This window comes from Carlito syrichta, unplaced genomic scaffold (assembly GCF_000164805.1).
Source record: "Carlito syrichta isolate Samal-C Ts95f unplaced genomic scaffold, Tarsius_syrichta-2.0.1 Scaffold66753, whole genome shotgun sequence".
Lineage (NCBI taxonomy): Eukaryota > Metazoa > Chordata > Mammalia > Primates > Tarsiidae > Carlito > Carlito syrichta.
The window spans coordinates 117,999-132,973 of NW_007010849.1; positions in this window are offsets into that span (position 1 = coordinate 117,999).

Sequence of the window (14,975 nt, forward strand, 5' to 3'; positions counted from 1 at the left end):
GCCAGCATATTGAAAATGTTTTGTACACTTTGGAGACCTAAACACAGGTCTACTCAAAGCACATGACTTCTTGATAGAGATTTTAGAGAAACAGCAAAGTAAACACATAATACAAAGCAGAACATGATGAGTGTTCTAGAACAGTAGGAGATTCCTGCTGGTTTGTGAGTGAGTTTCATGGACAGAGAGTGTGGATGTGAGCCTTTTGGCTGACAAGAGGCACGAGGTGGGCATCCACGGGGAGGACTAGCAGAGGAGAAGCGGCCCACAGTTCCCAGATTGGGACTTTCCAGGCTGACATGAGGACAGGCTGTGGGTGGAAATGTAATGGAGGGTCAGGGGGATGGCCTTGAGTCTGACTGATAGAAGACAGCTGAACTCTCGTCTCTGCTTCTGCATTCGATCTCTTGCCATAGTCCATCATGCAGCCCCTGAAAAACTCCATTGTCTACTAGAGAGAGAATGAGAGTGGGAGAGAGCCAAGAATATGTTAGTGATCTCATAACCAGAGTTTTGACCTCCTGGACCCCCTGAATGTGTCTAGGGAACTCTCAGGGGTCCCTGGACCACACTTTGAGAACTGCTGTTGTAGATCATTCCTTAGACACTTACTGATTGAAGATGTATAAAAAAGGACCAGGACTAATAAAACTACTGCCACTTGCAGGCAGCAGGGATGTCAACCCCACAAGGCGCTGAGACTGCAAGGCCCGCTGGTGTCACCCCAGCAGCTGCCTGGATTGGCAGGGGGATTTTGGGGCTCCCTGCTTCTAGGCAGACTCACGTGGGCTGGGCCAGTCCCTTCCTACAGGAGGGACATGTGGGCTTTGTCTCCTCAGGGACAGCAGCATCCCACACTGTCTGGGTTTCCAGGTATCAACACAGCCCTCAAGCTGTGCTGTCTGTCTCCATAGAGATCATTTGGACTATCTCAGAGCTTCGAGAGTGTTAATGACACCATTTTCCAAAAGGCTATTTTGTAGACTTTTAATGTGGGGAACAGCAAAAGGTCTTAAGCAGGAGACTGTTGATCCTTTTTTTCCCCCTCCAAAGCTGTATGCTGAGCCTTCTCTCACTGGCTATATGGATGTGTGGACTACTTTCAAAAAAGAAGTACTTTTTATGAATACATGTTTTAAAAATGCAAAAACAATATACTTTAGGAAACCTAAATAATGTCCCAAGGAAAAATCAAGTCACCCCTTCTTGGCAATCCTACCAGCATGTCAAGTTGACCACTTCTGGTGTATGTCTCTCCAGCCTTCCAGAAAAAGTAGTCAAGGCTTCCATCTTATTTTGTAGATTCTTCCTCAATTTCTGTTTGATGATTTTCTCACTGTTAAACAAGAGTTTTAGATTTTGGAAGGAAGACCGTAGTGGTTTTTTTTATCACATTATGTCAAGGGTCTGTGCTATCAACATGACTTATGACTGAAGATGTAATCTGACCACCTCATTGATGGAAAAGGTTCTTAAGTGTGGGGTTATTTTATTAGGTTTAACTTAATTTATTGGTGAGTTCTCTTTATTAGGAATCAATGTGAACATTGGCCTAACATTTTGTGTCACAACCTTAAAGGTTTCCAATAAATGCCAAGAGTCTATATAATAAGCACATACCTGGACATGAGCCTGGAGGTTATCTTTGGGCTCTTTCCATTTCAGCTTTTTTCTTTCTCTCCATTCTGGGGTTAGAGTTAGCAAGTAATTTTCCTAATAAATTTAGAGGTTATTTTTCTTGCTGCAATTACTTGGGTTTCTTTTTAAACCATCTTTCTTCTTTGCAAGTGATTTCCTATCATTGATTAAGTATTCCATTCAGGCTGAAGTATCTGTGTGTGACTTTGCAGGCTAGAGAAGCCTGTAAATAACGACTTCTGTCGGCTCCCAATACTCAGCGTGTTTGCAGAAAAGCCAGTTCTGTTCTTGCTCAATTTTAGCAAAGGTCCGAGCTTGGGAAATACGGTTGCTTTTAATCTGGATAAGAACAAATCCCAAACTCATCCTTCAGGTTTAGAGGGGCCCTCTGGGGCACCATTCGGGAGCTTTTCACTGACACAAATTAATAAACTACCCTTGACTGTGGAAAAAATAAAAGAAAATATACAATTTCAGGAGCTCACGGGAGACTTACAACATGACTATTCATCGCCTTAACAAAGAGCCACGGGGCACTTGGGTAAAGAAAAGCCACACTTAAGCATTCCATGAGGTTGTGAAAAAGGAATTGCTTGACGTGACATTGCTCAGCCCAGTATTGGGGAATTATATGCCAGGCCAGGCTCTGTGTGCATTTGGCTTATTTATTGCACCTCTGCCACTTAAGAATACTGTTATTCTCCTTTTTTCTTCCCGTCTCACTCTCTTTTTCTTTTAAGAAAGAGAAACCCACTCGGAGTTTTCATTGGTGTAGTTCAGGATACTGGAGGGGCTTACAGCTCACAGGAGAAAACTCCTGCAGCCTCAGGAAGGAGGGAGACCAGGGGAGCTCTGGAAACACCAGGAACCAACCTCTCTGCAGGACATTGCTTGTGGATGATTCAATGGGATGGTTGATTTTACGTGTCCACTTGGCTGTCCAGATACTTAGGTATCTGGATCAAACATTATTTTAAGTGTTTCTGTGAAGATATGTGTTGGATGAGAGGAACGTTTAAATTGGTGAACTTTGAGTAAAGTAGATTAACTTTCACAGAGTGACTGGGCCTCAGCCAACCAGCTGAGGGCCTAAATAGAAAAAAGACGGACAGTCCTGATCTCAGACTAGGTGAAATGGAGACAAAGGGAGGCTCAAACTTTACCTGTATGATGACCACTTGTATGCCTAATCCTGAATTGTACCCCACACCTTTAAAATAAAAAAATTAAAATAAAGAAAAAAGACGGACTGGAACCTTCACTATCTCATGAGCCAGTTTCTTAAATCTCTCTCTCTCTCTCTCTCTGTGTGTGTGTGTTTGTGTGTGTGTGATGAACTAACTGAAATGGATGGAACATTTCCAACCCAAGGAGCCCCGTCAGCTGATAATCAGGCTAAAAGGTCTTACCTCATATTACATTGATGATGTTCTGTTATCTGTCCTAAATTATTGACCCTCCTATCAGGTTTTTCCAAAATTTGATTTCAAGCAATTGGGATATTCCCATTATCCAGTGTTTTGCCCCAGAACCCATCTTTCCCCATCAGCAACGTAACCCCCTAACCCCATACCTTGTATAACTCCAAGTTGTAAAATACATTTGCAAGAATTGCATCAGTCCCTAAGCCTCACCTTTGCAGAGAATAGAGATTATAAATCGTGCCGATTGTTAATGACTCAAGCTGCAGAATGACCGCACTGGCCTTGTGCTAATTTAGCTCATCACCACAGGTTATGTCTTACATAAATTCTCTGGAGGTTTTCAGACCTCAGAGTCTAGTTTTCTCCCCCCTCCTAACTTGCAACTGCACATAAATAAAAAGCAGTGTCTCTAATGGATTTTTCTTTATCACTGTGGTAAGAATATTCAACGTGAGATCTACCCTCTTAACACATCTTTAAGTGCACAATACAGTATTGTTAACAACACACACACACAATACCGATACCATATAGCAGATTACAAGTTTATTTGTCTTGCATAACTGAAGCTTTATATTTGTTGAGCAACACTCTGCTTCCCCTTCCCCTGCCTTTGGCAACCAGCATTTTACTCTCTGTTTCTGAGTTGGACTACTTTGGATTGCTCATATACGAGGACTTATGTAGTATTTGTCTTCTGTGGCTGACTTGTTTCACTTGACATATCTTCCAGGTCCATCCATGTTGTCACAAATGACAAGATTTTCTTTTCTTTTGAACAGCTGGAATAGCATCCCATTGTGCATGCATACCACACTTTCTTTATTTGTTCCTTTGTCGATTGACACTTAGGTTGCGTCTACTTTAATGGATTCATTACACATCAGGAAGTCTTGGTCTCCACCCCCTTTACTCCCTCCCTTCCCCACTAGCTCTGCTACTATGCACTCCTTTCTGATACTGTCCCATCAGAGCCAGTGTTCACACCACATTCTCTCCATCAGCAGTCCCAGGCTCTTTGCTTTGATCCTAGGCTCCCTGGTATTTGTTTCCAACTTCTCTATCTTTCTCTTAGGTGCCTGGAGAGCTGAGTGGTCTTGAGGTTCCAAGCAGCAAGCTACAGAGCTGAGAGACTGAAGGGAACTCTGTCCTTACCAGCTGTCCAAGTGTGGTCATCCTAGTAGACATACGCAGACCCTGACACTCCTTTCTGGAATCTCGTTCCTGTTCCCACCATCCCAGGGCTGTAATATGGAGAGGTGTGGGGGAGAGAGGCAAGGCTGGTTACCAGACTTTGAGGATCGATCTAGAACCCTCAAGGCTAGGAAGAGGTTTACTGATTTCATAGAATTTCTTTTACTCAACAAAAATATTTTTGAGCACCCACCTTATGCCAGGGACTTTTCTAGAAAGGGAAGATAAAGTTTTGGCTTTCTTAGAGCTTATAGTTCAGTCCTTTGGAGACTGTTCCTCTGCATAGGGATAAGTGACAGAGGTTGGCTTCTGGTATTCTTCTCAGAAACAAATAGAAACGCTGAATCATGCCCTGGATTCTGAAACTTCCCAATGTTTATATGTTGTGTTGCTTGTGGATGGTTCTTTGGGACACATTCTAAAAAGTAAAGTTAGGTGCCATGGCATTTTTGCTTTGCGTTATATGCAGGCAAGACCCTAGGGGAAGAAACTTTGGGAAGGGAGAGGCTGGCTTGCATACACTTTATCCCTTTCAGTTGTATGTGCTGGGGGTTTAGGACACTTGTTTTGAAGAGTCCTTCATTCCTTCCAGTAGAGGTCAGTAACTGTGGCTAAAGACCAAATCCAGCAGCTGCCTGTTTTTGTAAATAAGATTTTACTGGGCCACAGCAACACCATTCATTTATGTAGTGTCTATGGTTGCTTTTTTGCTACAAGAACAGAAATGAGTAGTTGCAACAGAGGTTCCATGGGCTGCAAAGCTGAAATATTTATTGGGTCCTTTCGGGAAAGTCTGCATATCCTTTCTCTAGGGTCATAGTTCTCAAAGTGTGGTTCCCTGGATCTGCATCACTGAAAGCTTGTAAAATCATCCAAGCTGTCACCTTACCATAGACCTACTAGCTCAGAAACTCTGGGGCCCAGCAATTGTGTTCTTATAAGCCCTCCTGGAGATTCTGATGCACGCTAAAGTTTGCAAACCATCAAACATCTCATGATCTATAGTTCCCAGGGAACTTTTGCCTACTAGAAGCCTGCAACCATTTTGAATTCCTAGTATGTTTGCATTCTTTTATGCAGTGGCTTAGAAAGGGAGTGTTTTGTGTTGTGATGTATCTGCTGGGCCACCTCAAGAGAAGCTATGTGTGATGGCGTTAATGATTAAGAATTGTGTTTACTGCAGAAAGGATCATTAACTGATTTTATAACACTTATGCAGACTAATATTTAGCTCATTGATTTATGAACATTGCATCAGTGTCCCTTTTGAAAGTTAAAACTCTTTAAATTAATGTTTGATTACAGTTGAGGAGAAGATGGTGACTGATTGTTTTGTGTTTGTGTGCTGTGATTACAAACCGCTCTTCGTGTTGTCCCAGGAGGCCAGGAATGAGTTGGATTCATGGGTTTTCATGTGAGACTCAAGCAAGTCATGAATGTTGCGCGTCCTTCTTGACTGGGGCTGCAGCCTACTGCCCACAATCACCCTCCTCTAAAGAGGAAAAGGTCGACACACAGAGCACGCACTAAATCGAGTTTCAGTCAGTGTTTGGAATGTCTAAGGTGCTGGGTGGAGGAAGGAAGGAGAGGACAAATCTGTCAGCCCATTGTTTGAAATGATAGCCTTCTCTGGTTATGTGAGAAGATTAAGAATGAGACGATTCCATCAGTACTTGCAATCTGCCTGACTCTAGTTTCTAGTGGCTCAGACTTTAAACAATCTTCATGGCCTGGCGGTATGGCTCAAGCCTGTAATCCCTGCACTTTGGGAGGCTGAGGCAAGTGGATTGCCTGAACCTGTGGGTTTGAAACCAGCCTGGGCAGCCTGGTGAGACCTCTTCTCTACAATAAATAAAAAAATTTGCCGCGCCTGGTAGCATGCACTTATAGTTCTGGTTACTTGGAAGGCTGAGGCAGAAGGATTGCCAGAGCCCAGCAGGTGGATGCTGGGGTGACCGTGATTATACCACTGTACTCCAGCCTGGGTGAGAGAGTAAGAATCCAACTCAAAAAAAAAAAAAATCTTAGTAATTATTATTATGTGCTTTTTCTTTTACTTAGATTACTTGCATCTCCCAAACAGATGGGATTTTAATGAGTAGTCCAATGATTTTTTTTTTTGTCGTATCATCAACTAAAAGAAACTAATGGTGCCACTGATTAGGTAGAAATTCATCATTAGGATGACAAAGGAAAGATTTCAGATCTAATTGCTCGTACTCTGTTGGTTCAACTATCTTATACAACTTTTTCGATGATTACAGACAACAGAAGAGTTCACGAGTCACCATAGATTCACTACTTGGTGATTGTCAATGCATCCTCTTAATATAATCTGCACATTCTTTTTAAAACATTTTTTATTTTAAAGATGTGGGATACACATATGCTCTCACTCATAAATGGACCTTGAACAATTATCAAAATACTATAAGAAAGGAATTGGCAGTAGTGGGAAACTGGCGGGGGGGGGGGGGGGCGATGGGAGTGGGATTGGCAGTTGAGGGAAACTGCCAGGAGAGGGAAGGGCACATTTCATCAACAAGGATACCTGCATAATGAATATTTGTATGCCCAACCCTGAATTATACCCCACATCTTTAAAATAAATAAATGAAAAAAAAGATGTGGGGTACAATTCAGGGTTAGGTATACAAATGTTCATTATGCAGGTACCCTTGTTCATGAAGTATGCCCTCCCTCCCCTGACAATTTCCCACTACTGCCAATCCCATCTCCCCATCCCCCCACCACTGGCAGTTTCCCTCTACTGTAATCTTAACATTCTTATGGTGAAGCACTTTATACATGAATCTCCTTAATGCTTTGCCAGATATAGTAATGTACTAGCTCTACTGTGTCTTTATTGCTCATTTTGCTTTATTTTCAAGTAGAGCACAGGCTCTTGTTTACTGCAAGGTTGGTAAACCATAGTCTGTGAACCACATCTGAGCTGGTGTCTGTTTGTGTCAATAAAGTTTTATTGGAACACCACCAAGCCCATTTGTTTATATATTTTATGCTGCAGTGGCAGGGTTGAGTACTTGTGACAGAGGTTGTATGGCCCTCAAAGTAAAATAGATGTACTTTTTTGACCATTTGCAGAAAGTTTGCCAAGTCCTGCTCTCCTGAATCACTTCGTGCGCCAAGGAAGGCGGCATCTTGGGGTCAGGCACAGACTTGTTTGTAGACACGAAATCAGGTCAAAGATGCCTTTCTTCACATTTGAGCTCATTCACTGCAGGTATCTTTCAAGAAGTGGGAGCAACATGCTTTGTACTTAGTAAGTATTCCAGATAATGGACCACTTCAGGATTTTCCACGCTTTACTTTTAACCCCTTATTTCTTTTATGTATGTCAACATGAAATAGATCCTTCCAGAGAGTACCATCTTTCCTGTCTGTGACATGAGCTGAAAAGAACAAACATTCAAAGGTAGATTTTCCCAGTGAAACAGTTTGTGGTGGAATGTCCATATTGAAACTTTACTTGATTCAGGCTGTGGTAAGCAGCCTCAAAGATAACCCCAAGAGTCCTTCCTCTTTATATTCATGTCCTTGTATAATCTGCTCCCCTTGAGTGTGGGCCAGATTTAGTGGATGGCTTTTTAAATTTTTTTGAGTCACCATCTCATTCTGTTGCCCAGGCTGGAGTGCGGTTGTGTGATCACGGCACATCACAGCCTTGACCTCCTGGGCTCAGGTGATCCTCCGCCTCAGTCTCCTGGGACTACAGACATGCACCACCATGCCTGGTTAATTTTTTTGGTATTTTGTATAAACAAGGTTTTGCTATGTTGCCTAGGCTAGTCTTGCACTCCTGGGCTCAAGCAATCCTTCATTCTCATCTTTCCAAAGTGATCCTCCAGCCTTGGCTGGGATTGCAAGTGTGAGCCACTGTGCCTGGCTGAATGACTTCTAATGAATAGAATATGGCAAAAGTGATGGAATGTCACAGCCAAGATTAGGTTATAAAAGACTGTGACTCCTGTCTCTTTCTCTCTCTCAATCTCTCTCTCTCTCTCTCTCTCTCTCGCTCTCTCTTTCTCTCTCTTGGTTCCCAGCTGAATTTGTGAAGCATCCCTGTGAAGGATCCCATGTGGCAAGAGGCCAAGCTCTGCCAACAGCCACAAGGTGAACATCAAAGCTGATCCATGCCCACCAACTCCTGAGTTGAGCCTTCAGATGAGACCACAACCTCATGACAGCAAGTCAGAGAGAGGCACTATCTAAGTCACACCTAGATTTCTAACTCACAGAAACTGTGAGATTTTTAAAAAATGTGTTTGTTGTTTTAAGCCACTGAGTTTGGGGTAGCTTGTCATGCAGCTATAGACCACTAATGCAAAGGAAAAACAAAAAACAAACCAGAGCTGAATCAGGGAATGATATAGCTTTATAAACTGTTATGCCATGATTTCAGGCATCTCCATCTATTTCAAATATGCCCAGGACCCACCTGTCCTCATGGGTGAGCCTGTTACTCTGGGAATGGACAGAATGTCTCCGGAGGGCCTTTACCTACCTTGTGCACACACAAAGTCTCATTGCTCATGTGGGAAAATGGTCTCATTTATTGGAACTGGCTAATTCAATAGAAAACAAATGCCAGGAAATGCCCACTTTGGATTGAGGAGCTCTTAATTTCTTTGGAAATGAAACTATGGCATGTCACAGGTGTCAAAGTCTGAACTCTGAAACATTTAAACTTCAGTCTGTATTCACTCTGCAGAGAAGCTTGTGTGCTCCTGCAGCAGCCTCGCAGAGGGCTGTGGGCAGCTGGGCATTGATCAAGGTGAAGCCGCCCCAGTGTCAGCCTGGATCCTGCTGGACCTGGCTGCCCTTCCAGCCCTGCATGGGTGGCTGAGTCAGGGAAACTCCATGGGGGTAGCTGGAGCTGTTGGGACAGAGGAAGGTAGGACATGGAGGCTGGTGCTGCTGCCTGCATCTAGCTGGAGGCCAACTTTTGTAAAGACAAATCCATTCTACTTGTATTTATTTACATATGTCGAATCTTTTTTTGAGACAGAGTCTTATTCTGCTATCCAGACTGGAGTACAGTGACATGATCACGGCACACCACAGCCTCAATTTCCTGGGCTCAGATGATCCTTCCACCTCAAACTCTGAGTAGCTGGGACTAAAAGCATGCATCACCCTGCCTGTCTAATTTTTAAAAAAATTTTGTAGAGGTGAGGTCTTGATACGTTGCCCAGGCTGGTCTTGAACCCTGGGCTCAAGTGATCCTCCTACCTCAGCTTTCCAAAGTGCTGGGATTATAGGCATGAGCCATGGCACCCAGACTACATGTGAGGAATCTTGAAATAAAGATGCTTTCTGAATATGGGCAGATGCTTAGACTGATACAAGCATGTACACACTGCCACACACTAAGACACACCTGCACATGCCTTCTCTTCTCATGCTTTGCTTCATGCAGACAGTACACAGAGCTGGAAAATGCTTCCAACTTTGTCCATCCAATGGCACAAAGCCAATCAACCCTTCACTTGCTGTACCTTGGGGTTATTCTTAAAATGCCAACTTGGTGTTTCACCTAATTGAATGAGAGTGTCTGATGATGGGGCCCAGAAATTTATTTTTGAAAGGTTCTATTATTGTTTGGTCATGAGTTGGTCTTAGAACCAGACCTGTTCCACCTCTCACAAGAGGCTCTATGTGTGGTGAGTGGGACCGGTACTAAGTTGCCATAACAAAATATTACAGACTTGGGGGCTTAAGGGCCAGAAATTGGTCATGTCATAGCCCTGGAGGCTGGAAGTTCAAGACCAAGGCGTCTGCAGAATTGCTTCCTTCTAGGGCTGTGAGGGAAGATGTGTTCCAGACTCTCTCCTCAGCTGGTAGATGGCCACTTTCTTGTGTCTATTTATATTGTCTTGTCTTGATGCATGTCTGTGTCCAAATTCCTCCTTTTCATGAGGACATTAGTCATATTGGGTTGGACTCCTTCCTTGAAGTTCTCATTTTAGGCTTGATGACCTCTGTAAAGATTCCATTTTCAAATAGGTTCGCATTCTGAAGTCCTGGAAGACATGACTATGGCATGTCTTCTTCTGCAGGATGTGGGAGGTAGACAATTCAACCCACATAACAGGACCCCCTCATCTAACAGGACCTTCACGTGGAGGTACAGTACAGTTCAGAATGATTCCAGAAGCTCTGCTCTTCACCACAGTGCACAAGTGTCAGAGAGTTCTACTCTTATACAAGTCCCCCTTATGCTATGTTTATTACCCCGGATCATTGGTCTATCTTTTCTATCCTTCTTGAGTAGCCAGAGTGACTGTATTCCTGCCTCCCTTCAGATGCTTGGAGAAGGCTCTCACACCCTTTGACACCTTCATTTTTCCAGGGATCTTATTGTTGTTCTTTCCTTAGGTGATGTTGCCCTGAATCCTCCATATACAGCGACCCCATCTTCTTGAAGGCCTCCAGCTTATTGATGAGTGTCTTTTTATTTTGAGTTGGAGTCTCACTCTGTCACCCAGACTGGAGTGCAGGGGCCGCTCCCGGCCACCGCAGCCTTGACCTGCTGGGCTCCGGCGATCCTTCGGCCTCAGCCTTCCGAGTAGTCGGAATTACAGGCATGCGCTACCACGCCCGGCTGATTTTTTGATTTATTGTAGAGATGAGGTCTCGCTGCCCAGGCGGGTCTCGAACCTGCGGGCTCAGGCAATCCACTCACCTCAGCCTCCCAAAGGCACGGGATTACAGGCTGAGCCACCGAGCCCGGCTTAATGAGTGTTTTAAGGTGTTGTCGTCTCCAGTGCAGACTGGGACAGGGTTTGAATGCCATCCTGCTCCAAACGTACTGATGTATTAGAGTAAACAAAACTCTCCCTGTTCATGTGCATGGTGTCCTGTGAAGCCAGGACATGCACAGTTTCTGCCTCAGAAGAATATCAGAAGATAGGTTCCTTGAACGCCATATGCCAGAACTCTACACACAACTGATGCCAACCTGAAGAACACTCTCCCAGATGATGGCGAAGTTATCAACGGAAGAGATGGAAGCCCTAGAGCTCTGGAGGTGTGAGAGCCCTAGGGACCCAGGGCTGCCAGCTCACCAGGTGTGTCGACACCCACATGCTCTTTATTCAGCTTCCCTCAGCAAACCCATGCTCCTGCCTGGTAAGCACCCAGGCTCTGTGGGTGATGTGTTTGTTTTGTTCCTTCCTGTAGTCACTTTGCAAGATCCCAGTGTATCTGAATCTGGGAAGCACTTTTCCTCTTCTCCACTTTACTGCTTTATTTTTGTTTCTGTAGTTGTCCTTTAGGTAATTGTAGAATTGGAGAAATGATTATTCTCCCCTTACCCTTTGTTTTATACTTGGCCTACTAAACTATTAAGAAGATTGATGCACCAGGAGGTACATGGCCAGGATGGCGAGGTTAGTCTCATCATCAGTCATGGGAGGTGGCCAACTGCTGGTTCCTCCCTCCCTTGCTCACTATTTGTGCTGCTTCAGTAGGGTTTCCCCTGGGGTCCAGGGAACTCCAAAGGGATGGAGCTCTCGTTCCAGGCATTGTAGGTCCTGGAGGTTCAGGAATTGAGTAAGTCAGGGCATTCTAAGTGTCGACACGTGTCACACAAGGACATCAAGCAGCAAGTCAATGAAGTAGGTTCAAGTTGTGATAGTGGCAACAATAGAAATAAAAAAAGATAAAGAGGTGTGTGTGTGTCCTCCCTACCAGACTCCTCTAACACTAACCTCTCTGGCTTCTGATTTTTGTTACATGAGCAGTAAATATCCTGTGACACACCTTGGTACCAGCCAAGGGTCACCCGCCTAATCTCCTTTCATTTTCCAGGTAAGATTCCACAAAGTAGATTTTGAATTCATCCCAATGAAAAGGATCAAATGTATACAATCAACCAACTTAAAATATTAAGCTTGTCTTACCAGTGTTCTTCCCAAACCATGCATGATTCTGGAAACCTGCTGTGAAATGATTTCCTTGAAAACATTCCTACTTTGGGAGAGTTGATGGGAACACAGCAGAGCCCTGGAGAAGTCATGGTGTGGAGCAGGGTGGTCTTTAATTCTTGTCTCTCTGCTCTTCCGTCTCCTCAATAAGGCCCCTTTCTCCCTTCTCAGGCATCTTCATCTTGGATACTCTCCATTTATCAAAACAAGAAAAGAGCTGCTACCATTTATGTATAGTTGGATGGGAAATCAGAATTGGAGTGTTGGGCCCAGGACCCTCTGTCTAGGAATAAAGATGGTGCAATTCTCTGGAGCTCCGAGAGTTTACATCCTTGAGGATCTTGGGCTTGTCTAACCAAGGCACAGGTCAGAGACCCTGACAAACTATTGCACAGGGAAGGAGGTGCCTCGAGCCAGCTCTGGCCTTGCCTTCTACAGTAAGGCTTGGAGACATCCAGGCTTGGGGCACATAAAGAATGGTCCTTTTAAGAGTGGCAGAAGGCCCTCCAGCCCAGGGAGGAGAGAAGGCTCCAGTCGGGTCCCGTACTTTCCTGAGACTCAGTGGGACATAGCTGATGGCTATGGCAAATGCTCCGTAGGCTTCTAGACTTCTTGCTGTGAGCTAAAACAAGTGAAAATTCTTCTAGATCATTTTGTTCTTTTTTAAACATCTTAGGCTATTTATCTGATATTGTGGAGTAGAAGATCCTGGCCTCTTTAAACAGCATTTCAAAGCGCAATCTAAACTGCCTATGCCTGGACCTGGATGAAACTGAGCTGATACCCCCAGAACCCTCATGTCTCAGCCTTTTGGGGGATACAAGGTTTTCTATATACCTTTGTTCTATCAGGAATGAGGTAGGGTCTGCTCTGAGCCTGACATCCTAAGTACTTCTGCCCATCCTCTGCACCAAGCCTCTGCCTGGGTGTCCCTCACCTACTCTGAGGCAGAGGCATCTTAGCCCAAGAACCCATCATTCCTGTTTTTGTGGACTCTCAGCCAAAACCAGAAGAAGGAAGCGAGAAGTCAGAAGTAGGAAGCAGGAAGAGGAAACCTGGAAATAGGAAGCAGGAAGTAGGAAGTAGGAAACAAGAAGCCACTGTTTGTGCTGCTTCAGTAGGGATTCCCCTGGGGTCCAGGGCCTGGAGATAGGGTGAGGGTCCAGGGAACTTCCACCTGACTCTGGACTTTAGCATCAGGGATACCGTACCTGGGGGTTCAACCATAGAGAATATTTGGGGAAATTGTTGGTCAGGAAGTTGGTTTCAGGTATGAGAGAAATAATGTGGGGGGGGGGGGAAACAAGGAGCCATTGCAGAAATAATGTTAATAAACGAAACATGAAAAAAATGTCCACTTAACTCTGAGACAATTTTCTTCTATTATAGAAGTTATATGTGGTTCATATGTATCCCACATTCCTGGTGTGTTGGTTGACTTGTATGACCTATAAAACAACTAGATATATATTAGCCTGTAATAAACATGGAGTGGACACCCCACTGTGGACATTTTATCAAATATTCTGCTTGTATGCTTTCTATTCATAGTTGTATACAACTATGTCCCAGGAAAATTGAGTGCAAAAACAAATTTCCAAAGTCATATTTAAAATGTCCTTTAACATCTGTCTCTAATACATGCTTCTCAAAAAGAAAATATTGTATCCAAGAGGGCAAAAATTCAAGAGGCAGAGTGTGTTCAACAAGTGATATTATGCATCTTTTCATGTACAAAGCCAAAATATGCAAACAATACATTGATATACAATATGTCTTCAATATTAAAATGTCATTAGATTGGATTACAATAGTGCAAAAATGTCTGAAAAGCTTTGTGGTGGGGTAACTAAGAAAACAATGTTAAGAAACACTCTTTAAATGCATACTTTTGAGAAGCTCTCCTATTTCAAAGTATAAATTCCTAATTAATTTTTTAAATAGAAATCTGGATTTTCATATCTTGAGTTTTCTTAAAGTAAGACAGATCTACAGAAAAGTTTGCTACTGTCAGAAAGCAATACTTATCCATCTTAGTCATTGAATGGAGGCCCCCAGAGGGTCTTCCAGCAGAAAATTTGTGCTACGCTATTATAAAATAATAAGGTTCTTATAGTCCACAACTTGTGGATGCAGTCTTATTATTATTTTATGGCCAGATCTCCTTGATAACAATAGTACCAATAATTACAAGACCATATTTTATCAAATCAGGATTCCATTGATTATGAGATGCATCAATAAAATTTTACATGACACGTTAAAATTTGACACAGATGTCATAGGCTGTCAGATGCCCTGAAGAAATATTAAAATGTGAAAAAGTGCATCTTAGGATCGATGAAATACAGAAATCATAGCTAAAAAAAATTGCAGTGTTTTTGCCACGTACTAGACAGTATCGATTTATCTAATTAAACACTTTCAACAGTGATGCCTATTCCATATGGTGATATCTATTAGTAACTCCAGATTACACGTGAAAACAACTGAGATTCAGAGAGGTTAAGCAACTAGCCAAAGATTGCGCAACTTCAAAATGGTAGAGGAAGAAATTAACTTGAAGGTCCCAGGACCCTCATGACTCAACCTTCTGGTGAACAGAAGATTTTTTTCTATACTTCTGTTCTGTCATTTCCCCAAAGCCGATTCCGTTCAATGTACATGTTTCTAGAACATGTACAAAATGAAATGCTTCTATCTTTTAAATCGACAAGGGGAAGTTAGTTTTTTAAAGAATTGTTATGGGAAGAATGCTTTTGATAACGTG